The sequence below is a fragment of the Notamacropus eugenii genome, chromosome 6 (assembly GCF_028372415.1).
Source record: "Notamacropus eugenii isolate mMacEug1 chromosome 6, mMacEug1.pri_v2, whole genome shotgun sequence".
Taxonomy (NCBI): Eukaryota; Metazoa; Chordata; class Mammalia; order Diprotodontia; family Macropodidae; genus Notamacropus; species Notamacropus eugenii.
This window is the reverse complement of record NC_092877.1, coordinates 15083513-15109485: the sequence shown is the minus strand read 5'-3', so window position 1 is coordinate 15109485 and position 25973 is coordinate 15083513. Positions and strand designations below refer to the sequence as shown.

The window sequence follows — 25973 nt, the reverse complement described above, 5'->3', positions numbered from 1 at the left end:
TCTCTGCTAACTCAAAACCTGGCACGTGCGTTCTGTGATTCATCATTCCAATACCCCTGGAGATAGTATAGATGAACGGTAATTGGTAGTATCTACACTGAACAGGAGAGAAATCGCAGGGTGGCCTGGGCAGAAGCATTCCTCAGTGACAAAGCCAAGCTTTAACAGCCCAAAGAGCTACCCAGGGGATCAAGCTAAAAAGCAGGGGGCAAGACCAGGGTAGGGCAATTGGGACAGTGCTGCAGGGTGCAGCACTTAGTGGCCTCTGGCAGCACTTGCAATATTTCAGTAATCTAGGAACATCATACCTCAGTACCTGCTTAGAAAAACTGATTAAAGTAGGAAGCTAGCAGATGTTATAGTAGAGGTGAACCCCTCTCTTCCCTAACTGCATCTCCCCCCAATAGCCTGCAGCATTGGGGATCTTAAGTCTTGCACCCTTCAGAATGGCACCTTACTCTCTCTATCTCAGCTGAAGATGTCTCCATTGCCCCTTAGCCTTGGCCCTAGGCAGAGTTTGAGTCCTTTCTTCCCTCGCACAGTAGTTCATAGGTACAGCCCTGAGCAAAAACCTTTTATACACTTAGTCCAATTCAACATTTACTCATGTAAACATTTACTAATTTAGAACTATGGAAAAAAATCATTAAATTATCCATGCCCTTTGGACTCAGCGATCTTACTGTGGGGCACAGACCACCCTACCCCCACCCCCAAAGTGGACAGAAATAGAAAATAAAGCCTGCATAGTTAACAAAATAGCAGTATTTGGGAAGGGTAGCAAAATTAGAAAGAAAATGAGGGTCCATCAGTTGAGGAATGACTGAAGAAAGTGTGATACATGGATAGAATGGGATCCTTTTGTGCTGTAAGAAGTGTCAATGAGGAATTCAGAGAAACCTGAGAAGACTTACATGACTGGATAAAAAAGGAAGTTAGAACTCAGAGAATGAGATACACAGTGCCTCCATTAATGTAAATGAAAAAAGGCCACCAGATTCAGATTGACGGTACTGACCAGTATTGGTCCTGCCGAACAGATGCTGAAACTCACCTCTTTCTCAGCAGAAAGGTGAGCAGGGATTCTTTCATTTCGTCTTCCTATGCCCAGTACTTATCACACAGTGCCTGCAACAGAACAGGCACCTAATGAGTGCTTGTTGATGAATAATAGCACCTTATATACATTATATAATACTTGTCATTCTTTAAGGTTTGCAAAGCTCTTTATTATTTTACTTTATCCTCACAAGAACCCTGGGAGCTAGGTGCTATTTTTACCCCCCCTTTTACAGTTGAGAAACTTGAGGCAGTCAGAACTTAAATGACTTGCCCAAGGTCATACAGCTAGGAGGCTGGATTTGAACTCAGGTCTTCCTAACTATAAGTCCAGTGCTCTTTCCAGCTACCTGCTTCTTAATTGATTCCTGCCTCTTTTATAAGATTTATTTTTGTGTTTTTTTCTCATAAGTTTTTAAGATTTATTTTTTAAAATTTTGAGTTCCAAATTCTTTCCCTTCCTACCCTCACCCCTCCTTGAGAAGGCAAGCAATTTGATATTGATTATACTTGTACAGTCATGAAAGACATTTCCACCCTAGCCATGTTACAAGAGAAAACACAGACCAAAAAAAAAAAAAAAGAATAAAGGTTTGGGGGTTTTTTTTTAAATGCTTCAATCTACATTTCAGACTCCAGAAGTTCTTTCTGTGGGAGCAGAGAGTAGTTTTCATCATGAGTCCATTGGAATTGTCTTGGATCATTGTATTGCTGAAAACAGCTAAGTCACTCTCAGCTGCCCTTCGTACAATGTTGCTGTTGCTGTGTATACAGTGTTCTCCTGGTTCTGCCCACTTTGCTTTGCATCAGTTCATGTAAATCTTCCCAGGGTTTTCTGAAGTCTGCCTGTTCATCATTTCTTATAGCACAGTAGTGTCCCATTACATTCATATACTGCAACTTGTTCAACCATTCCCCAATTAATGGGCATCCCCTCAGTTTCCAACTCTTTGCCACCACAAAAACAGCTGCCATAAATATTTTTATGCACATAGGCCCTCATCCTTTTTCTTTGATTTCTTCGGAATGCAGACCTAGAAGTGGTATTGCTGGGTCAAAGGGTATGCACAGTTTTATACCCTTTGGGGCACAATTCGAAATTACTCTCCAGAATGGTTAGATCAGTTCACAACTCCACCAATGGTGCATTAGTATCTCTGTTCCAATTCCCCTCCAGCATTTGTCATTTCCTTTTCTGTCATATTAGCCAATCTGATAGAGGTGAGGTGGTACCTTAGAGTTGTTTCAATTTGCATTTCCCTGATCAATAGTGATTTAGAATTTTTTATATGACTATAGATAGCCTCAATTTCTTCCTCTGAAAAGTGCCTGTTCATATCCTATGACCATTTATCAACCGTGGAATGACTCTCATAAATAATCATTTTTATAAATTTGACTCAGTTCCACATATATATGTACATATATATATATATTTGAAAAATGAGACCTTTATCAGAAAAACTTTTTTTTTATGCAATTTTGAAGCATCAAACTTAACCTAAGTCTTCCCCACTTTGCAGCAAGACTGTTGTGACAGATTCTTACCTGGGCACCCTACCCATAGTCTCACCTTGCCCCAATTCATCCTACACACAGTTGCCAAAAGTCTTCCTTTAAACCCTTTTTATTGCTTCTCTCTCCTGCTGATGAACGTGATGTTTAAGGCCCTCTCCTCATTAGAGGGATTGAAATATTGCCTTCCCTTCATCTCTCATCACTCATCATAGCCCCCTCTCCACCATTCAACCAAGCTGGTCTTCCAAGAGAATCTCTCACACCTGCCATTTTACTCTCCCTTCTATATTCTGCTTAATCTACTCATTCCATCACTCAGTGCTACATTCAGGACCTTGCTGAAAACCCTCCCCCAAGCACTTTCTCTACCAAGCCAGCTTCCTCTCAGACTCCTAGCTTTCTCCCGAGTAATACTCAGGTATCACATTCTCTATAAGGCCTTTCTAGATCCCTCCCTTAATTATTGTCATCCCCTTGAAATTACTTTGTATTTACCTATCAGCTTGTGGGCTGTATTCCTAACCTCATTGCCTTTCCCCTCCCCTCGGTCAGGTGGGACTCAATGCTTTACAAGTGCATTTCCCTATCTACTGCTGTTTCCATGTCATCAAGTTATTTATGTTCCTGGCATGAGCTAGAAAGGCAGAACACTTGACCTAGCCTTGCCCTTCAAACCCCCTAAGTAAATTGAAATTTTAAAAGTTGTGGGTTTGGAGGTGTTTTCTCTTGCTTTTGTGACTCCATCAGCAGTTAACACAGCTTGCTTTTGCACATTGCTGCCTGGACCAGTTGTGCAGGAGTAATTATTTTTGCACGCTTTAAAATAGGGTCTGTTTCACCATAGCAAATATTTAATTCAGTGCAGCCTCAACTCATCGGTATTCTGTGCACACTCTGTGATCCTCTGGAAAAAAAAAAAGCAAGTGTGAATGTGTGTGTATCTCCTTCATTAACCTAGGTTGGAGCAGGCATGTTGGAGTTTGCCCATTGGATTTCTGGTCATGTGAAAAACTTTCAGACCAACCTTCTTAGCCAGGCCCACAGTAATCCATTAAATAGTCAAGGTTTGTTCATGGACTTTTGACTCCCTTTGCCCTCTTTTCCACTGAGACCAAGCAAATGTGACTGTCTTTAGCTTGTTTTATTAGCAAGGAGATGATAATCCCACTTCTAACAAGGTTTCATTCAAATTACTCCTGTGATTTGTGCTTGGCTTTTGACTTGTTTTCTTTTTATTAACCCCAGTGATGGCTTCCCATCTGCCTAGAAGAGCTGGGTATACTTCCCTTAAGCTCAAGGAGGTTCCCGGTGAAAATTATCCTCCAATTAATTGGTCAATTAGGGAAACCTTTTATCTTTTCCAAGTTATTGGTGGCAAAAGGGATAGAGACTAGCCTTGTGATTTCATTGGCAAAGGGAACTTTCTTTACCAAAATATCTCACCACCGTCTGTGTAGTCTTAAAGACTTGCCCAGGGTCACACAGCTGATGGGTGTCAGAGGTAAGACTTAAACCTGGATCTTCTTGGTTAAGAGACCAACTCAGCTCACTCTCCTCTACATCCCATTGCCTCTCGGTCAGTATAGTGGCAATATCTTTCATAAGCAAAAGTGATAAATCTCCTTCCTGCTAACATAAGCTCTAAAATATGCCTGAGAGTTCAAGAAATAAAATGTACAGGAATAGAAATATTATTGCAGACTGAACCATTGCTTATAATTACCCCAATTTAACCTCCAGTGTTCATAAAGTTCATAGATTTAGGGCTGGAAGGGGCCTTCGAGACTATCCAATCTAATGCTCCCATTTTATAGAGAAGTAAACTGAAACCCAGAGAAGTGATGTATCTAAACTCACCCTTAATAATTATAATCTCCAAACCATATGGAATGAAAAGCTTTCAAAATATAGAGACCTGATGGACAAAATCAAAATCATGTGGGAACAGGTTGGGGTCATCCCATCATCCTGTCTGTTCCTGAAGGGCTCCTGAAAATGCCTTCAGTGATCCTGTGGTAGAGGAGCTTATACCCCGCACCTTTTGTTCAGTTATTTTTTACAAAACCTCATCCTTTCATTCACTACCTTTTATCCTTTTGTGTCTCCTCCCTCTTCTCTTCTCTTCTCTGTCTCTCTCCTCTCTGTTTCTCCCTTCTCTATCTGCAGCAGTATGCAGAACCTGAAATATAAAAGAATAAACATAGAATGACAGAGATTTGTCTCAAGATGGTATCTTTCCAAACTCCAGGGAAAAACAGGATGCGTAATTATAATAAAATAACTGATGTTTACTTGGCCCTTTAAAGTTTGCAGAGCTCCTTATGTACATGATATAATCCATTACAAGAGGCAATTCTGCCACTTACTGCTTGTCTGACATTGGACGAGGCATATCATCTTTCAGGGATCAGTTTCTTCATTTGTAAAATTTGGAGATTGGGTTAGAATGACCTCTGAGGTCTCTTCCAGTTCTAAAGCTTGGATCCCATGTATCCTCCCCCTCCTTGCCCTGTTCGTCATCCTCCTCCCCTCTATCTCTGTCTCTCTCATCCCTTCTTCTCTCTCTCTTGCCTCTCTGCCTCTTTGTCTCAGTCTCCTATCTCCTCTACACACGCACACACACACACAGCTAAATTCAGAGAGCGGTATCAAATCAAACAGTCTAGGATTTTAGACTTATGGCATAGACATATAATCTTCTGGTGGGCAGAAAAATTAGGAGAAAAAGTCGTCTGTAAAATGTCCCTTTGATAACCTTTCCACAAGCTTCTTACGCTTCTTTTTCTTATTGTAGAACATGATGATCTTTAGGAAGAATCACTCTTCCCAAAGATCCTGGGTCTTTCATTTGTTCATAATGCCAGTGCAGTCATGGGTAGTCACTCTAGGGCAATCGGGCCATATCTGAGTGCCACCATAGTCCCCGTGACTTATTCTGCATTGCAAGATATAGAAGCGATTTCCAAGTATTACTATTAGAAGACTTAGCTCCAAAATTGTCATTTGTGTTTGTGGTCAGAGTTCAAGGTCCCTTTGGGACAAATCTCCTCTGTTGATATATACCTGCCTCTCTACATCCTTCTCCCAATACTTCTGATACTTGGTCACCCTGCACTCCAGAGGTGCCCAGTTAAGCAGAAAAGACCTCCTGGTTCTCTTGAGGCAACTGAAGGGCATTTTCTCTTCCCACATCTCCTGAAGTCTTGGTCACTGAGGGCAGCTTTAAAGAAGACATTTTTATGATCATTCCCTCCTCTCTCATCTTATATCACTTTTCCCCAATAGCATCTTCTCTGTGACCTAGAAACATGCTTAGATCTACCTCATTCTTCAGAACCTTTCACTTGACCCTGCTCTCCCCTCATGCTGTTGTCCTATAGCTCATCCCTTTTTATGGCCAAGCTCCCAGAAAAAAACCATCTCTAATCACTGACTTCCCTTTCTTACCACCCCCTCATTTTTCCACCCCTTGCAGCCTGGTTCTTGACCCCATCGCTCTACTAAGATTTTTTTCCTCCAAGACTACCACTGATTTCTTAACTGTTCGATATAATGGTCCTTTTCAAGCTTCATTCTTTATAGGCATTGTTGGCATTGGTCTCGCCTTCCTCCTGAAGATCTTTTCCCCTTGGCTTCTGTGACTCTGCACTTTGGGGGTCCTCCTCCCCATCTGACCATTCCCTTTCAGTCACCTTTGCTGGACCATCATGGTCCTTTTTGACCTTTGCATGGGTGTCCCTTAGGGCCCAGGCCTTTACTGTTCTCTTGTTCTATCCTTTCTTCTTTTCCTTCTGAGCTCTTTCTTGGAGACCTTCCCACCACCTCTGGGTTTAGTTATGAGTTCAATGCCAATAATTCCCAAATCTGTACACCTAACTCTCATCTATCTCCTAAATCCAGTCCTACATTGCCTGCTGCCTATTGAACATCTCAAGCCATGTCTCATCAGCATCTCAGACTCAACATATCCACACAGAATCATCCATTCCTTTCTCCTCCTCTAAACCTAGTTCTGTCGAGGATGCCAATATTATCCCAGCCTCCTAAATCCACATCCTCAGAGTTATCCTTCACTCTTTTCTTTCCCTCATCCTCCCTACCCAGTCTTGCCAAGTCTTACCAAAGCCTTTTTTTCAATGTCCCTTTCATTGCCCCCATAAAACTACCCTCATCATCTGACCCTTGTCACTTTTTGCCTGGGCTACTACCAGCCTCCTAGCATTAATGCTATTGTGCCAGTAATTAGTATACATGGTAACAGTATAAAACTCCTAAGAGCCTCCTGCCTGCTTTCCAAAAGTCTCCTCTCTAACCCATACTCCATACAGCTACCAAATTTCTATTCCTAAAGCACAGTTCTCATCATGACTCCCCTGCTTTCTCATCTCTTCTTCTGTCCCTTTCCTCTCTGTTTCTTCATTCTCTATCTCCCTGTCTCGGTCTCTTATCTCCTCTGCACATACATACATACACACACACACACACACACACACACACACACACACACACATACACAACACTAGTATTCAGATAATAGTATCAAGTGAAACAGTCAAGTCAAAGAGTCTTCAGTGGCTCCCTATTGCCTCTAGGATACAATACTCTCTTCCTCTATCTGAAAACAAAAGTCTTCCACAATCTGATTCCAGTCTATCTTTTCAAACTTATCGCACCCATCACTGTCCTTCATGCAGTTTTTGTTCCAGCCAAATTGCTAGCCCTTGAACCCAAAACTACATCTCCCACCTTTACGGAAGTTATCCACAGTGCCTAGAATGGACTCACTTCCTCATCTTCTCTTGTTGGGTATCTTGTAGGAGGATTTTTTATTCAGACACAGGTAGGACTAGATGGACCCCAATGACCCTTCCAACTCTGAGATTCTGTGATTCAAATGTCAGACGACAGAGATAGAAAACCAACGGCATGGAGTGACTGGGTCAGGCCATTCAAGAGGAGATCAGTTAAAAACAAGCAAAACAAAACAAAAAAACCAAGCAATTGACAGAACTTTTGCAAGATGATACTGTGGGAAAAAATTTGAAACAGAAACAGATCCCTGCTGGCAGCATATGGACTTAGAAAACAACAAAGTAACATTATCTGTGTTGTATTTTTATTGATTTTGTGAAACATTTCCCCATTACATTTTAATCTGGTGTAAGCCTGGTGTTTTGAAAAAGCACAGGGTCTCTAGTCTGACATCTCTTCTTGGGGCCATTTCAATCCAATAGACATTTATTAAATTGCTTGCTAGGTACTGGGGATACAAGAATGAAGACAGTCCCTGCCCTCAGAGGACTTATGTTCTGCTACTTGACAGCAGTATACATTCTGATGAATACAGACAAGATAATTTGATGATGGCTAGGGTATTAACAACTGTAGAATTAGGGAAGACATCATGGGTGACGTGGGAGCTGTCATGAAACTTAAAGAAAAATAATTCTGAGAGAAAAGAGTCATGTAGAAAATTTATTGTTGGCATAGGAGAGGAGGTGTCCCTGATAGAGCTTATGCAAGAACATGAAAATGGAAAATAATTTCAAATATAGGGAATAGTCTAATGTACAGTGCTTTATACACTATACTCTCATGTACAAGATTTTGAGGTAAGCGATATGAAATAAGTCAGAAAAATTAGATTAGGAAGCTGCATTATAGAGACCTTTAAAGACCAAGATGAGATGTCTGTGTTTTATCCTGGAGGCCATAGGGAGCCAGTGAAGGTGGTTGAACAGGAAAGTACCATTATCTGATCTGTGCGCAGAAATACTGAGATTAAAATAGCTTAATGTTAGCTCATCAGTAGTGGAGGGGAAGACAAGTAACTTTCTTTTTTACAGGGGCAGGGAAAGAAGCAGACAGGAAGGTGGATTGAAGCCAGGTCCTAAACGGACATTTGTGGAAGTTTTGGAAGGTGGAGGATAGGTGGGATGATGACAAGGATGCCTTGTGTGATCGATTTGAGAACCTAATAGGGGAAGGTCAACAACTAATGTGAAGCAGGAAGCCAGGTGTCAAGGTGATCGTCATGGCTACTTAATACTGATTAGAAATCTTTATTGTTGGTTGCTTAGTAGAGAAATATCGCCACTGTCTGTGTAGTGGGATTGGTCCTGTACTGCAGATCTCAGTGTGCTCCCTCCACAAGCAATTAACCAGCATTTTCATGCAAACCACAGTCTGGTCTGCCATCCCCTCCACAATGACTTGGGCTCTTTGGTTGTGTTGTGTTATTTTTTTAAAATTAATTTCCAATTAAGTTTGAAAGGACAAAGTACGAAATTAACTAACTTGCAATTAATTTCAGTGGTAATTATGCAAAATTCCAGGCATGTAGAAGCTGAAGATTGTGAAATAATGAGTTGTAGGGTAGGGTTGTTGGGGTTTTTTTACTACAATAATTATGGTGATGAATATGCATGAGGCTGTTTGAGAAAGGGAAGCAAAACTAGCAATTGTATTTAATTAAACTTTTAGCTGGCTTAGCTTACTGGGTGCCTCTTGTTCTGATCTCTTAAGAACTCTCAGTAAAGTGCCCAAAGCTGGTAATCCAGGAGAATATGGAGTGGGCAATTGCTGATTATGTTTCTGAGCACACTGGTCTTGGAGTCAGGAAGACCTGCATTCAAATCCAGACACTATCTCTCTGTGTGACCCTGAGCAAGAAACATAACCTCTCTATTCCAGTTTCCTCATCTCTAGAATGGAGATAACAGTCATGCCTACCTCACTGGATCACTATGGGGATCTAATGAGAGAACGTATGGGCAATGCCTAGTGCCATTTTCCAAGACAGTAGCAATCATTGGTCTTACAGTTTGGGCAAGTATCATTGTCTAGCCTAAACACAAGAAGAAATGCTGCTTTTCCCATATACCTGTTTTCTCTCAAGAGAAAATGTTAGCTCCTTGAGGACAGGAACTGTTTCAATTTTTTCTTGTATTGCTATTGGCTAACTAGCACAGTTCCTGTAATATAGTATGTGCCTAATACATTCTCATTCATTGACTGATTTACTGGAGGGCCTTGGGATTCGGAGCATGGGAAAGAGGACAGTCTGGAGAATGCACCAACATTCCATGCTGGCCCAGATTCACATCAGACACTCTCCAAAGACTCCTTATCAGTGAGAAACACAAGGAACTCAAAACTAGGTTGAAAGGAAAGGTGGTCACACTAGTCTGCCACCTAGGCTGAGTGTGGGGAGATTATAGAACTCCCATGGGTTGTCAAAGGCCACCCTCCAGCTTTGAAGATGACTGATAGAGCCATGGGATGGGCATATTGGCTGATGCGCCAGCTTTTCCAATTCCCATGAATATCTGTGGAATTGACAGTAGGAGAGTGTCCATGGAGGAGATGATCCCTTTTCCAGGAGTGACCAGGGAGAACAGTCCAGAGACAGGATAGAACAAGGCTAATGCAAATTGATCTGCTCCCCAGATCTGGGTCAGTTGAGTCTTCAACATGCAACTCTGCTTGATATCAGCAGCTCCTTCCGCACACTCTGCTGGTGGCCTCCTTAAACTTTTTCAGTCATTCACAGGATATGGTTCCCTGCAGGCTGCTTTAGCTCAAAAACTTTATGTACTTTATCTTATTTGCCAAGGAAGATGAGAAGACAGCTAGGAACAGAGCTTCAGGAAAAGGAAGCGCACTCCAGGCATGGGGCCTCACCTTTGCAAAAGCATGGAAGTGCTGATTCAGGAGAACAGCAAGTCAGCTCATTTGGATGGAACGAAATGTGTGTAAAAGAGAATAAATGACTTGGTTTCTCTGGTCTGCCCTGCCTGGGATCAGTCCACACCTTCCGCTGGTCAAGCATATGTGTAACTCATCTCATTCCTAAATCATGGAACTGAAATCACTCGCTCTCCTTAAGCTGGTCTATAACAGTTAAAAACAAAGCTAGTTTTTCATATAAATTGGGGACCAGGGAGATACAACAAAATCCTCAGTGTTTCCTCAGCACATAGAAAGCGATTCCTGCCTCCTGTTTTGCCCTGAGCTCCCTAGACTCCAAGGCTGTGCTTACCACAGACTTCAGGCTGTAATCGATATGACCAAAGGAAGCTTTTTATTCTATTTCTTCCTATGGTAGAAACCTGAGTGCCCCCGTAATTGTATTTCCTGTTCTCCCTCCCCCAGCCTTCCCATTTCTGGGGAAATGAATAAAGAGAGGTTAGACTAGAAGTACTGTTGTATCTGCTGTTATACTGGGGCATCTCTATGTGGTGCCCCAGAATTTGTTTAATGCTGAGAATCCAAAGGCTGAAGTCTTTTCGATTCCCAAGAAGAGTGGGATTATTGATTATTGCTTGAGAGGGCTTTAAGCATCCTCTAGTAGAACCCCCCAATTTTACAGATTGGACTGAGGCCCAGAGATATCATAACACTGAGCATGTAAATGTCAGAGAGTGAGCTTTAACCTAGGTCCTCTGCGCTAGAGCCCAGGACCCACCGTCGTGCCATTGGTGGCACTGTGAGCTGCTGGCTGAGTTCTGCCGTGGAGAACTCGGTCTATTCACAGCAGCAGTGACAGCAGTCATAACAACACACACTGGCACTCATGGGATGCTTTGAGGTTTGCAAAGCGTCTACATTTTCTGAGCTTCAAAATAGCCCTAGGAGGCGTGATTAGCCCCATTTTAAACGTAAGGATCTGAGACTAAGAAATTTTGTGATGCACTCAAGGTTATAGAGTTTATAGCTACACAGTAGTACTAGTGGTGATAATAATATTATAAACTAATAATAATAATTGAAATTTGCATAGTCCTTAAGGTTCACAAAGCATTTGACATGTTATTTCATTCATTCATTCATTCATTAAGTGCCTACTGTTTGCCAGGCACTGTGCTAAGTGCTGGTGACGCAATAAAAGGCAAAGACAGTCCCTGCCCAGAGAGACACCTAGGTACAAACAATATGCAGGAGAAAGAGGAAATCACCGAGAGAGAAGAATTGAGAAAGGCTTCCTTCAAAGGGTGAGATTTGAGCTGAGACTTGAAAGAAGCCATTAGATCCTCACGGTGACTCTATAAACTTGGTGTTGTTGCGATGATGAAGAAACTGACGTTCAGAGAGGTCATATTTCTTGCCCAGTATATCTAGTAAGTAAATATCTGAGACAGAATTTGAGCCTAGATCTCTCTGACACCTCGTTCAAGAACACTACTCCACACTGCTTGCTAAACCAAGGGAAAGGGCTGTGTTAAAAATGCTGTTTTCATTTTCTCTTCCCAGAGATGCTCATATTTCAGTAAAGGGCTAAGAACACAATTGTTAGAGTAGGGAAGGACCTCAGAGGTCAGCTAGTTCCACTCACCACTGAATAAGAACCCTCCTGGCTTCTACAACATCCCCAATGAATGAGGAATTCCCTTCCTCCCACAACAACTCATCCCACTTAAGGACAGCAGAAACTGTTCTGTCATTCAGAATCTGTCATTCTATCAGGCTGCAATGAGCTTCTTTGAATTTCCATGCCTGGTAGATATCAATCTACCATCAAACAAGACCCTTTCAAACAGTTCCCGTTAGAGAGGCGCTTTGCAGACCACAAGGGGATTTTGTAATCATGACCGATCATGACTTTTTCTCCTCTAAAGTAAAGAGAAAATATAATTAGCCACGTATTCCTTTATCCCCATTATTGTACGTTCACTTAGTGCACCTGAGCAGAAGTGCTGTAGCAAATTCTTTTCATAGAGCTGTAAGGTGGACAGCAAGCTGTCTCTAGTTTTCCTGAATTCTTTGACTGCATCATCTCCTGCATCACACTAATATTTCCTTACATTCATATGTCACTATGATTCAGTCATTCCCCCTAGTCAGTGGTCTCTCACCTTCCAGTTATTTGCTCCTGCAAAAAGAGATACTGTGAATAATTGTGTTGTGAGACTTCTTTTCAGCAAATAACTAAGCCTTTGTAAGATGGACAGCAGCCGTCTGCAGTGAGGGTCTATAAGACCAGGTACATGTGTCCTGTCCCTCATGCTCTGGAATGTCTTCCCTCTTCCCCACCACCTCCTACTTTCCTCGGCTCCCTTCAGAACTCAGCTTAGATACCACCTTCTGCAGGAGGTATTTCTCATCTCCTGTCTTCCTGCCACCCTTCAAGCTGCTACTGCCTTTCCTCTAACCTGTCTTCCATCTACTCTGTACATAATTTGTTCAGTTGTTTCACTTGTGTCCTATTCTTTGTGACCCTATTTGGGGTTGCTTGGCAGAGATAGTGGAGTAGTTTGTCATTTCCTTCTCCAGCTCATTTTACAGATAAAGAAACTAAGGCAAACAGGGTTAAGTGACTTGTCCAGGGTCACATAGCTAATAAGTATCTGAGGTGGGATTTGAACTCATGAAAATGAGTCCTGATTCTGAACCTAATAGCTACCTCGTTCCTTGAGTGTCCATGTATATAATCCCCCCTATTACAATGAAAGTTCCTTGAGGGCAAGAATTATTTTTGCTTTCTTCTTTGCATCTCTAGCACTTAGCACAGTGTTGGGCTTTAGGAAAAGTCTGTTGATAGATTGTTTGTTTGGCCGCCTCCACTCCGCATTACACCTGGTGACCCAAAGCTTCAGGATGATTTCAGAGCCAACTCATGCTCTTGCCTCTGTCCTCCCAGTGTTTTTCCTCTGCCCTGCGTTTCAGTCGTATCATCTTCTTCCTGGAGAGCAGCTCCGGTATCTTGGCCCTTGTGAAACAGGGCTTTCTTTTCATGATTTGGTTCTTTTAACGCTGGCTTCATTAATGTTTAAAATCCCTCCCAGAACTCTGTGGCCTTTGTGCCCTGTGTCTCGAGAATTTTTGACAGCCATACACAGACTCTAAAGCTGCCCTGAGGGTGGTTTGTGGTTATTTCCTCTATAGAGAACAGCACAGGTAGCTGGGCAGGCACCAAGCCTCCTCCTGCTCCCCCTCCCCCTGGACCCCAACACCTCCTCATCTGTAATTGAACAGACAGGTTCAGTGACCTCCAGCTCCGGAGACCCTACAGCACATTCTGTTGAAGCTCCAGACCTCGTCTCAGAGAACAGGAAGCTGTGTGATAAAGTCTTCCTTCCCAGGGTCATAAATATGGAAGAGTCACCCAGGCCGACATGGCTTAGAGATCTGGGGACCCCGGGATACAAGAGCATCGCAAACCTGGGCCGACACCAGTTGGCCATTTTTTTTTGCTGAGAAATTGGAGGTTTTCTCATCTCATGTGTGACGTGCTCAGGTCTGCTGCTCATTAGAGGCTGGAGCTTTCCTCTCTGGGGCGGGTTTCGTTCGGCTCCCTTTCTCACGCTCTACATTTCCAAAGAAGTGGCCCATTTGCTGCTCCTCATAGATTACATTCTGTTTTCCCCCTCATGCTTTGGAAAAAGATGTCTCCTGTGCTAGGAGGGCTCTGTCTCCTCACCTTCATCTCTTAGAATGACATCCACTTTTATCTTTGAATCCCTAGACAAGTCAATTCAAATCAACCAACATTTATCAAGCACCTACTAGGTTCCAAGCATTGTGCTAAGCACTAGGGATACAAAGAAAGATGAAAGCAGTCACTGACCTCCAGGAATTTACAATATAATGGTGAGGGCAACATATGCTCAACTGTGGACAAATAGGACAGATACACCATTAACTGGAGATTATCTCTGAGTGAAGGCAGACACCTTAAGAAAGACTGGGAAAGGTTTCTTGCACAAGGTGAAATTTTAGCTGAGACTTGAAGAAATCCTGAAAAGCCAGGTGGAAAACCATAGGGAGAGCATTGCAGTCATGAGAGCAACCAGTGAACATATCAGGAGATAGAATATCTTATGTGAGGAACAACAAGGAAGTGGTTGTCACTGGACTATGGGATAATACAAAATAGGGCAGCTAGACGGTGCCATAGTGCATAGAGCACTGGACTTTGAAACAGGAAGACATCTTCATGAGTTCAAATCTGGCCTCAGACAGTTATTATCTATGTGACCCTGGGCAAGTCTCTTCACCCTGTTTGCCTCAGTTTCCTCATCTGTAAAATGAACTGGAGAAGGAAATGGCCAACTGCTCCAGTATCTTTGCCAAAAAAAAAGACAAAACAAAACAAGGGGAAGAGTTGGACACAACTGAAAAGACTCAACAACAACAAATAATACAAAATAATCTATAAGAACTGGAATATGCAAAGGGGTTTGACTTGGATTAAATAGAAACAAGGTCAGTAAATGGTTTTTGCCTACTTGTCTCAACCCCTGGGTGACTCCATCGTACTAACTCAGCCTGGTCAGTGAACGCTAGCCTTTTCTCTCTAGCTAACTTTTAAGATTAGCTGACACTTTGAGCATTATTATAGCAGCCTTAAGAGCTGATATTTTTCTGCCTGAATCATGCTTAAGTTAGCAGTGTCCCCACCCTGGGCTGCTGATGCTGCAGGTTCAATAAAGCATTGATTGCGTTGTAACTTGCCGAGTCTTATTATCAGACCAGGCACCAATTGGCCATGCAGTTCATTGAGTGTCCAGTAAGCATTTAATTGTATAATCTTCACCTTGCAGTCAAAGAAAGCATCTATGGTAAGAAATATTAATAGAACTCTTCCTTAGCCAGCACATTCCAAGCATGTTTTCTACATGGCATGTGCTCTAGGTAACCTGAGAACATCATTGCAGAAAAGCTTCCATCTGCCACAAAGACTTTGCAGGCCAGAGGGGAAATGGGTTTAAAGCCTGCCCTTTGATTGGGGTTTCATTCTGTGACTTAAAGAAAATGTCACCCCTTCCAATGTCTTTGCTTGTGAGCATGTGTTTTTGTGGCCTCTTATAAAACGTGGCGGTTGATCACCTTCCTGTTGGGATGAGCAGATTCCGCAAGATCAATTGGTGCCAACAGAAATATATTTTCTCCCTGGCTTTGTGCCTCATACATTGGTTTGTAAGGTTCATTGATCCCTTTTTTATTCTAATAATTTGTCTTTCAAACACTTGTCGTATTACCTAGTAAATATATCTACTGAAGACACAATCGATAAAAGTCCATTGAAGGCTCAAAGTATTATAGGGCAGAAAGAATGATGGAGGCTATTGGCCTTTTAGCTCTCTGTTTCCTTCCATCAATTCATGTGTGATACTAATTTCTATTAAGGAGCCCCCTTTTCTGCCTTAAAGAACCAGTTCACCCCTGAGCACAGTGCTGCAGTATGATCTAAAAAGGCTGGATATGGAGCTAGGAGCCATAGCAGTAAGTCCCAGCCTCCTTGCATATGCTCCCATGCCTCAGACAGGGGCACTAAGTCAGAAAGAAGCTTGGTGGATGCCCCCATATTCTAGCAAATCTTTGCCAAGGCAGGGGCAGGGATTGCACGCAACACCATGAAGAACACAGACTTTAGAGAATCAGATTGAATCATACAAATAGCTTCCCTGGAAACTCTCTGGATATTTTTTGCTTCCTGAACCTGGAGGTATGGATGTGTTAGCTTCAATCTCTGCTTCAGCACCTTGTTTGCCCCATTTGTCTCAGTCCTCTGGCTGAATTTCAGGGGCAACATGGTGCCAACCCAGCTAATTAGTGTGAATAATGAATCATCATGGTTACTTGTGTTTGAAATCTATAGATAGATAGATAGATAGATAGATAGATAGATAGATAGATAGATAGATAGATAGATAGATAGATAGATAGGTAGGTAGGTAGGTAGGTAGGTAGATAGATAGATAGATAGATAATTTGGAAGTCATAATTATGTAAAATATGCTCATTGGTTCCAGCCTAATGGAAATATTCAGTGTAAATTCAGATAAGTTACTTGCTCCCCTCTTCATGTGTTCCCTAATCCCTTATCTCCAAATGAAGGTTGCCCATCCCTTGGGTCAAAGTTTGCTAATTCATGTCCATGTGTTTGCGGTCTTAGCAAACCTGTGCAAATGACTTAATTTCCTGAGACAAGGTTTCATCGTGTGTAAAAAGGAAATTAATCAATCAACAAGTTAAATGCCAGGAGATTTACTATGCTTAAACCCTTACTATATGCCAAGCACTATCCTAAACCCTGGGAATAAAAGTGCTGGAAATAGGGACTAGATCTGTAAATTATTCAGTATAGAATCTCCCCGTACCCATGCAGACTGGTGTTTTCTCTGCATCTGAGAGAGTTCTCTAGAGTAGTGAGAGTTTATCAGGGTCATGCAGACCCTGTCAAATGTCACATGTCAGAAGAACACTTGACCCAGGGTCATCCTGATTTCAAGACTGGCTCACTATGTACAACACCAATCTGCCTTGTCTCTAGGGGTAGACAGGGAAAAGCAAAATCAATCTCAGCCCTCAAAAAGCTTATAGTCTAATGGGGGAGATAATGTGACTTTTTAGTAGGCACATAGAAGGAGCATACATAATAAATAGAAGGTAACAATGATGTCCATCCTCATATGGCACAGAGTCATTGTGAAGAGGAAACAAGACGGTATACATCAAAGCCAAAGATGCTACAGATTTAAACGGTCTGTAACTATACTAGGCCTAATCTTTGCTGTCTTTAGTTAGCAAAGGGGGAATCCACAACCTAACTGCTTGAACTCTTATTATCCTCATTATCAGAAGGAAAGGGGGGAAAAAACCACTCATCCCTGCCTCATGTGTCAGACTTTTCCAATTATGATGAGATTTTACCTTGTATTGAGATGTTACTGGTAGCCTGCTGCTTTCTTTTTAAAAAGGCCTACTGTGGCTTTCTTTTAACTGTTCATTATGATGACATTTGCTGAAAGAGGAGGGATCATCACACAATAAAGATTGATCTCATCTTGCCCCCTCTGCCTCAGAGTATGCAGAGAAGAACACCAAAGTCTTTGATACTTTGCATTCAAGACAATTAAGTATTCTGGGAGAAATGCCTGTCTGCTGGCCTGTCTGTCTATCTATTTATCTTCAGGCTAACCCCAAATATTTCCCCTTCTCATTTTGAATTTAATCAGGATATCACTGCCTAGTTGATCCCTGTGTCCTGGAGCCATAACTCATTGGTGGCCAAAGTGCCCCCTTTTAATTTCCTCCCTGGCCTGAGGCCAGCTGTAAAGCATGCTTGGGGCCGCCTCATGCCTGCTGGCAGATCAGGTTTTTACATTACACTCCTTTAAGTTAATTTTAGAAACTTGAGTTGCCATGGTAATGGTTCAGTGGGGTTTTCTCGGTTCTCTTTTGATTTAGTCATTTGCAGGTCGGCCTTTTAAATTAAACTTTTTTTCAATAAGCATCTAAATTGGGATGAGAGATGTGCTTGGAATGACGATCCTTATAGTAGCTCCAACCTCACAGGAAAAAAAAATTAAAGGGATGGGGAAACAGAAGTGAGTGAGTTGATACTGTTGATTTCCAAAAGGCAAAGCAGCTCTTGGACCATGTCTGGTTACTAAGAGCCACAGACTTGGGAAATGACCAAATCTCAGAGTTGGAAGAGGCCATCTAGCTTCTGCTCAAAGACCTCAGGTGGGCCCTACCTTACTGCCAGAGGCCACCATTTCCATTTTTGGCCAACTATAATTGTTAGGAAGTTTTTTTTCCTATAAAATAAGTTGAAATCAGGACGTTTTCTTATTCAGCCTATTTTCCAGACATTGCCATCTCCTTACCAGCAGCCTTGTCCTGCTCCAGATGCTTTGGCCCTGAGGCCTGCTCTTCTGATTGGTGAACCCTGGAGGGAAGAGCCATTTCATGAAGGGCTTGAACCATGCTCCCTTCACTCCCAGCTCAACTCACACTCAGTACTTTTGCTCCTCCTTACCTGGAAACTTGCACTTCTCTATCTCTGGAGCACCTCCTCCTTCCCACCTCCTTTTTGTGTTTTGTTTTAACCTGTTAGAACGTAAGTTCCTTGAGAAGAGGGACTGTCTTGTTTGCTTGTGTCTCTAGGGCTTAACACAGTGCTTGGCACACAGTAAGCATTTAACAAATGTTCTGTCTGCTTCTTTATCACTTCCACTCATTGCTCCTAGTTTTGCCAAGCAGTACAAGGTTGATCACTTTTCCATGTGGCAGTTGAAGGAACCAGAAATGTTTTTGCTTTGCCTAGAGAACAGACTCAAGGGTGACCAAGAGCGGTCTTCACATTTCAGAGTTTGTCCTGTGGACAGGGAATTAGTTTTGTTCTGAGTGACCCAGGAGTGCTGAGGGAGGAAGGAAAGCCTCAGAGAGGCACACATAGGCATGATATCAGGAGAAACTTCCTGGGAGTCAGAGCTGTCCACGAGTGAGGTTCTGACCAGTAGTGGAACAGACAGCTGCTGGAAGGGGTGGATTGCCTCTCCTTGGAGGTCTTCAAGTGGAGGCTGGTAGACCACTTGTTTGATCTTTCTTTCTTCTGTGATGTGGTCTCTGGGATCCCCACCAGTGATCAGACTCTCTTGGATGTTTGTACAAAAACACCAAAGACAGCTCTGAGCTTTGGAGAGAAAAAGCCAAAGATTTTCTAGAACTGGAGCTCATGTCTTCAGTATCATTCACAGTTGTACTGGATCAGGATTCTGGACTGGCCAAATTATGGAAACTTGGTCCAGATGCTTCTAGAGGAAAGAATGATGTGTCCCAGGGAGGCCATAGAGAACAGAGGCTGGCTCAGAAAACATTATAAGACTTCCAAATATGTGGAAGGATATGAGCAGGGAATGACAGGTGTTTTGCATTTTTTTTCCCATTTACTCATAGGACACAAAAGTATTTTAGCACACAGTCAAAAGAATGCTTTTAAGTCCATAGCCGTTGGGAGGCAGTGTGAGAGTATTAGGTGTGGACACAAAAGAATGGGTTCAAATCCTGGCTTTGCCTTTTACTATCTGTGTGACCTTAGGCAAGTCATAATCTTCCTGAGCTCATTTCCTCAACTGTGGAATAAGAAAGTTGGACTAGTTGGTCCATTCCAACTCTTAATTCTATAATCCTATGATCCTATGAACTTAAGAAAGCACAGGGAGAATGTGCAATTTCCATCACCATGGAATTCTTAGGTTCAAATGGAGAACAATCAGGAATGAATCTGATTGGGCATTCCTTCACCATGACATATGTGTCATAGGGGTTATAACTTTATGAGATTATCTATTCCAATCCTTTCTTTATAAACAGAGAGTCTGTATACAGAAAAACCAAACAAGCAAACAAAAGAAAGGTCCACATTTTGCAGACACGAAGAATCAGTGTGCTAAGATAGTAACCACTGGCATTTGGCCTCAGGTCCCCTGGCTTCAAATCCATTTTTCTTTCCATTAAATCACATTAAGATTTTCTTTCCCCTGTTGTTGTTGTGGGGAGGTGACAGCCCATCATTTCGTCATTGTTGGGAGTTCCTGGTGAAGAATTCTTCTACCCATGCTCGTCAGCCTCCCAGGTTGGTACCCGATTCCCAACAGCCCCTCTGTTGTACATTCTTCTGTAAATATAACCAGGTTTAATATCGAAATGCTAGTTTAGAGACATCAGCTGAGAAGTCTAACTTTGATCTCTTTGTAATGGGAGTTCTTAATCTAATATCCATAAGCTGTTCTTTAAAAAAAAGATTCTGATAACTATATCTCAATATAATTGGTTTCCTTTGTACTCCTATATATTTTTATGCATTTAAAAATGTGAGGAATCCATAAGTTTCAACAGAATACCAAAGGGGCAATGACATTAAAATGATTGTGAGCCCCCGTTGTGTAGCTTGGCTTATAAGTAACTTCAGAAAGAGGAGAGAGTCTGGTACCAATTTCAGGGTCCTCAGCAGCACCTGCTTCCTTCCTATCTCACAAATCTGGTGCCTTGCTTTCCTGATTGTGATAGTACAGAGTATCTCAGTAACCCTCCTGTGGTCACACAGTAAGCAGGCATCAGAACTGAGATTTTAACCCAGATCTCCTGCCTCCTAAGTCCAATGTGCTTCCTACTCCTCTGTACTTCAGTGGTTGGTTCCTTAGATCAGTGGATAGGGAGATGAATGGATATGGGGTCTACCATTTTGAAAGTGATGGCGCACGTCTGCCCTCCACAATTCCAGCCCTGTTGACTATTTTTCCAAAGGATTCAATGACAGGGTTATATTGTCCCCACCTGACTTATGGGAGATATTGCCATAACATTGCTATAGTAGCTTCACATGTCATGTTCCACAGAAATAACTGCTTAACTTGTAATATCTTGGCAAGCCTGGTGGTTTTGTATTTGGAGGTCAAACCTACTTGGGCACTGAGGAGCAGCTATCCATCACCTTTGAGTAGCAATACAGACAGTAGAATTTCTTGGCATTTGTCATATAGCTGTCATGATGTTGTAGAAAGAAAACCAGAAGTGGTTTGAGGGAATTTGCATTTGAATTCTAACTCAGCTATTTACTGAGCAGTCACATAGCCTAGTGGCTGGAACCCTGGAGCCAGACCTGGGATTAAATCATAGGGTCATAGATTAGGAGTTGGAAGGGATTTCAGAGGCCATCTGAGCTAACTGTGCCCCTAGGAAATTTGAAGTGACTTGCCCAAGGTCACCCAGGTTACAAATAGCTGAGGTTGGATTTGAGTCCTGCTCTTCTGCTATCAGAGCCACTGCTTTTTTCCCTCCATCACCCTGAATTCCACTTCAGGTATGAATGAATAACTGAGTGATGGTGGGCAGGTCACCTAATCTCTGACCCACAGTTTATTCATCTATAAAATGGGATAGCATTGACTTCACAGGGGTGTTGAGAGAATCAAATGAAGCACCTATGTAAAAGTTCTTTGCAAACCTTAGGGCACTATAGACATATGATGTATATGGATATAAATGATATTATAATTACTACCAGTGTAGGCTTTAGGCAAGTCACATTCTTGCTCTGATCCTCAGTTTATCTTTATGTAAAATAAGAGGATTGAACGAGATATCTAAGCACCATGCCTGTCACATACTTGTCAATAAATGTTGATTGATCGACTGATTGATTAAGGCTCCTTCTAGCATGAAGCCTAATGCTGGATGGGGAGGGAGATGTCTGAGCATAACCTATATTCATTTCAATATGGCATCTTTTCCCATTACTTATCAAACTTCCTGAAATTCTATTAGAGAGAAATCCCTTTGGATTTTGAAGGTTTTCCTGAATTCCTTATTAAAAAACAAATACCAATGGAGTAACAAATACCTGAATGCAGTTATCTGCTGGTAGGATTAGCAGCTAACCCAAGCAAGGTCCTGTTGGACTCAAGGGCCAGCTGACGTCCTAAAGAGAAAAGTGAAAGATGCACACCTCACCCACCTCGTGACTTTGTCTGGGCTTCGTCAGACCCTAACATTCACTCTACCTGACTTATAGTACATCCTGCCCATTCCCTCAGCCTCTTGTCTGACTCTTGGTGGCCCCATTTGGGGTCTTCTTGACAAAGATCCTGCTATAGTTTGCTATTTCCTTCTTCAGCTGATTTTGACAGATGAGGAAACTGAGGCAGAGTTCAGCCCCTTGTCTTTGTTGTCTAGTAATTTCAGTTGTGTCCAACTCTTCATGATCTCATCTGGGATATTCTTGGCAAAGATACTAGAGTGGTTTGCCATTTCCTTCTCCAGCTCATTTGACAGCTGAGGAAACTGAGGCAAACAGGGTTCTTTTCCTTTCTTCATCTGCCAAATGAGCTGGTGAAGGAAATGGCCCCTCTAGCTCTCTGTGTGTGTGTGTGTATGTGTGTGTGTGTGTGTGTGTGTGTGTGTGTGTGTGTGTGTGTGTGTGTGTGTTCACTCGTACAGAACACCAAAGGCACCCGGAATGGAGATAGCTGTGCTTATTTATTCCTTCTAAGTGCCTCAAGGATTTCTTCCTGACTGCTGAAGTGGGAGCTTTCTGAACTGGGGCAGTAGAGGATGAAGGGTGAGATAACAGCCCTCCATCCCAGGTCAGCAGGGCCCTGTACAATTTGTACTCAGATATCTGAAAAACTTGAGAAACTGTGAATTTCTTCATGGTTAATAAAGCAATGGTGTTGAGTACCACTTGTAATGTTTCTGTTATCAGCCCTTTTTTCCTAAATTATTCAGAAAGTTTTTTTACACTCAAAAGCTCCCTGCCTGCACCCTCAGCATTTCCCAAGTAATAAGATTTAATGGGTAGAAATGGCATTGATGAACTAATTTTGTATGGGGCGCCATCCAGAGTCATAGATCTGGGGAACAAAAAACCAAGGAAGGCTTCATCTCTTTGGAATTTGAATTAAATCAAACCAGGCCTCCTCAGCCCTTGTCAAATGAGGAAACAGCAGAGTAGGCAGAGCGTTGGAAACTGCCTGGGTGGGATTGCTCATTTAGCACTTCAAGGAACTGGCTGCGTAATCAGGTGAGCCCAGCCTAGCATCTCTGCACTCCTGGGGACTTAATAGATTTTATTTGATGATGGTAATGATGAAACCCAATGGGATGCTGGCCTGGTGTGTAAATTCTGCAGCTAGACAGAGTGAAGCCACAAGAGGATTCCCCCAAATCCTCCCTCCCTCTCTCTGTCTCTGTCTCTCTCTGTCTGTCTCTCTGTCTCTCTATCTCTCTGTCTCTCTGTCTCTTTCTCCCTCTGTCTCTGTGTCTCTCTCTGTCTCTCTCTCTATTTCCCTCCCTCCTTCCCTCCCTCCCTCCCTCTCTTTTTCCTTCTGCCTTTTCCTGAACATCTTCCTCTCCTTCCCAGCCACTAGAAACTTCATTTTATCAGCTATTGGAAGGGCATAATCAGTAGAAGTGTTGAAAGTAGGGAGCATTCAAGTGTTGTTTTCCTTGGACTGTGTAATGGACGAGGGACTCACTCTGGAAGCGAGAGGCTTGTGTCTATATCCCAGGCCCAACACTTACTAGCCATGTGTTGGTTAGTCATGGTGCACCCGCTTGGGGTTTTCATGGCAAAGATACTGGAGTGGTTGGCCATTCCCTTCTCCACATCAGGCAGATGGGGTTTAGCCCCTTCTCTTTGTTGCTTAGTCGTTTTCAGTCATGTCCAACTCTTCATGACGCCATTTGGGGCTTTCTTGGCAAAGACAGTAGAGTGGTTGGCCATTTCCTTCTACAGTCAATGAACCATCCTGAATTTCAGTTTCTTTATCTGGAAAATGGGCTCAATAATCTGTGTGCCGCCTACCTCAAAGGATTGTTGTGAGAATAGCATTTTGTAAGCCTTTAAAGGATGATACAAATGTGAGCTTATTTCCTTGCTATGTTTAGGTATAGTCTCCCTTTGGTGATTCACTAAAGCACTATCCGGCACTTAATCAGTAAATATTAATTAAGCACCTGCTGTGTGCCAGGCACTGTTCTCAGTCAGCCTCCTTGAGCAGTCAACAATCATTTACTTTGTTAAATGAGGTTTTATTAATGTCTTTTTTATACAATACCATCATTTTCACCATATCTCTGTCCCTTTCAGAGTCATCCTATATAAATAATAATAATAATTTTAAAGAAAAAGGAGAGGAAAAAACCTCAGTATAACTTAGCCCAACATGTGAAAATATGGACAATGTGTCATTCTTGTGGATCTGCCATCTCTGCAAAGGGATGGGCTGGAGGTGTCTTTTTCATATCTCTTCTTTCTTCTAAGACATACCCAACAAGCAATGTTTACTATGTCTCAGTCAGTGTGCTAAGTTCTAGGGATATAAAGAAAGGTGAAAACACACCCTGTCTTCAAAAAACTTACATTCTACAGGGGGGTAGAAGGTGGAAGCAGAAAGTAAAAATCATGGCATTGAACAATGTACTAATTAACAAACATTTATTAAGCACCTACTATGTGCACCTTGGCGGCAAAGTGGATAGAGTGCCAAGCCTGGAGTCAGGAAGACTCATCTTTCTGAGTTCTAATCTGGCCTCAGATACTTTCTCACTGTGTGACTCTGAGCAAGTCACTTAACCCTGTTTGCCTCAGTTTCCTCATCTGTAAAATGAGCTGGAGAAGGAAATGGCAGTCCACTTCAATATCTTTGCCAAGAAATCCTCAAATTGAGTCACAAAGAGTTAGGCATGACTGAACAACAACAGATTTGTGGTTTCCTAAGCCAATGTGCAGTGACAGGGATCCCTGGGAAGGGCATAGTGGCCCTGTTTCTACTTGAGTTTGATGCCACTGAATGACCTCTGAACTCCTTTCCAGCTGTGAGTGTAAGCATTCCACAAAAAGAGAAGGAAATAGGCCAGGACTCGAGGGAGACATGGGAAGAGGATGGAAACTTTCCTGTAATTCACAGGGCTTTAAGTTTGAGGGACAAGGTAATTGTGATATTAGCAGTTGGCCAGGAGGCTCATTAAGCTCTTTAGAAAAGTAGGCCTAGTTAATGATTTAATAAAAGATGACATTTTGAACACAGTGGAAATTATACCAAGCACCGCTGAGTTATGTAATGTCATAATCTCCCAAGCATGTGTGATTTTTCCCCCTCTCCTGCCAAAGCAGGGAAATCTGGAGAGAGTCTGCTCTCCGAAATGTAAACGAGACTGTTAGGCTATACAGACATTTTACATTCCAGTCATTTTAAAGAAGGATCCCAGATGGACTCTTAAGCCCTCAATTGCTTACACAGAAGCTGGTGTTCTGAAAGCACCAGGCTGGCTTGTCGGCTCTGTGAAAAGTAGTCCCCTCCTCCACCCCCTCCACCACCTTCTTCTTTTAAAAATAACCCATTGACAATTACTTGGACCATGAGCACCACAGAGATAATGGAATTTTTCTGGCCCCCATCTATAAGGGCAGATATTAGTATGTCCTTCAGTGAAGTAGAAAGGGAAACTCTGAAAATGGATTCTTTTTCCCCAAGTTTCCATATTAAACAGAAACCCTTGCCAGAAAGTCAGGGATTGGGTGGGGATCTGGGATGATCTTTTGTGTTAAGCCCTGGGTCTAAAATAATCACACACATAGACACATCCATGCATATAATCACACCCATCAATTCATCCCCCAGGCAAACAGGTGGCGCTCTGTCCATTCTTCCTAAGGGGTGATGGGCAGGTAACCGTCTATAAGAAATTCCAAGACAGATTTGTTCCCCCACACATACTTAAGTGCTCAGCAATCCTTCTCTCCTTGTGGGTCTTGCATCTTTGTAGATGAGATGTTAAATGGGTTCCAAGCACTTGAGATTCACTGAGGCCTTATTGGATTCTATTTCAGAAAGTCCATCAAGGAAGCACAGTGATGGTAGGTGGGGAGATGCTTCCTTATCCTCATCTGGCCACATTTGGGTACAGAAGACAGAGGAGTCAGAGCATCCGTAGGCTTTGGAGAGGGTGTGTCGTTCTCACTACCCACCTGAATTTAGAGTACTGGGAGGGAGAAAATGTGGCTTTGTTTTTCTTTTACCTGTTCATTCTGTCTTTGTCTATATACATCCTAGTACAGTACTTCTTAAACTGTGGGTCACTACGCCATGTGGTGAAAAATTTGG

The 25973-nt window shown here is 42.4% G+C and overlaps 1 protein-coding gene across 17 annotated transcripts in view; it reads left to right on the top strand.

The window, feature by feature from the left end:
- The window catches only part of LDLRAD3 (low density lipoprotein receptor class A domain containing 3), a 272380-nt gene that overhangs the window by 235203 nt on the left and 11204 nt on the right, over nucleotides 1-25973 (top strand). Inside the window, exon 7 of one of the 17 annotated variants that reach the window (XR_011969230.1) lies at nucleotides 19867-19942. The exons of the other annotated variants lie outside the window; for them this stretch is intronic. The gene's annotated coding sequence lies outside the window, so the exon portion shown is untranslated. The remainder of the gene's footprint in view (nucleotides 1-19866; nucleotides 19943-25973) is intronic. 17 annotated transcript variants of the gene reach the window in all.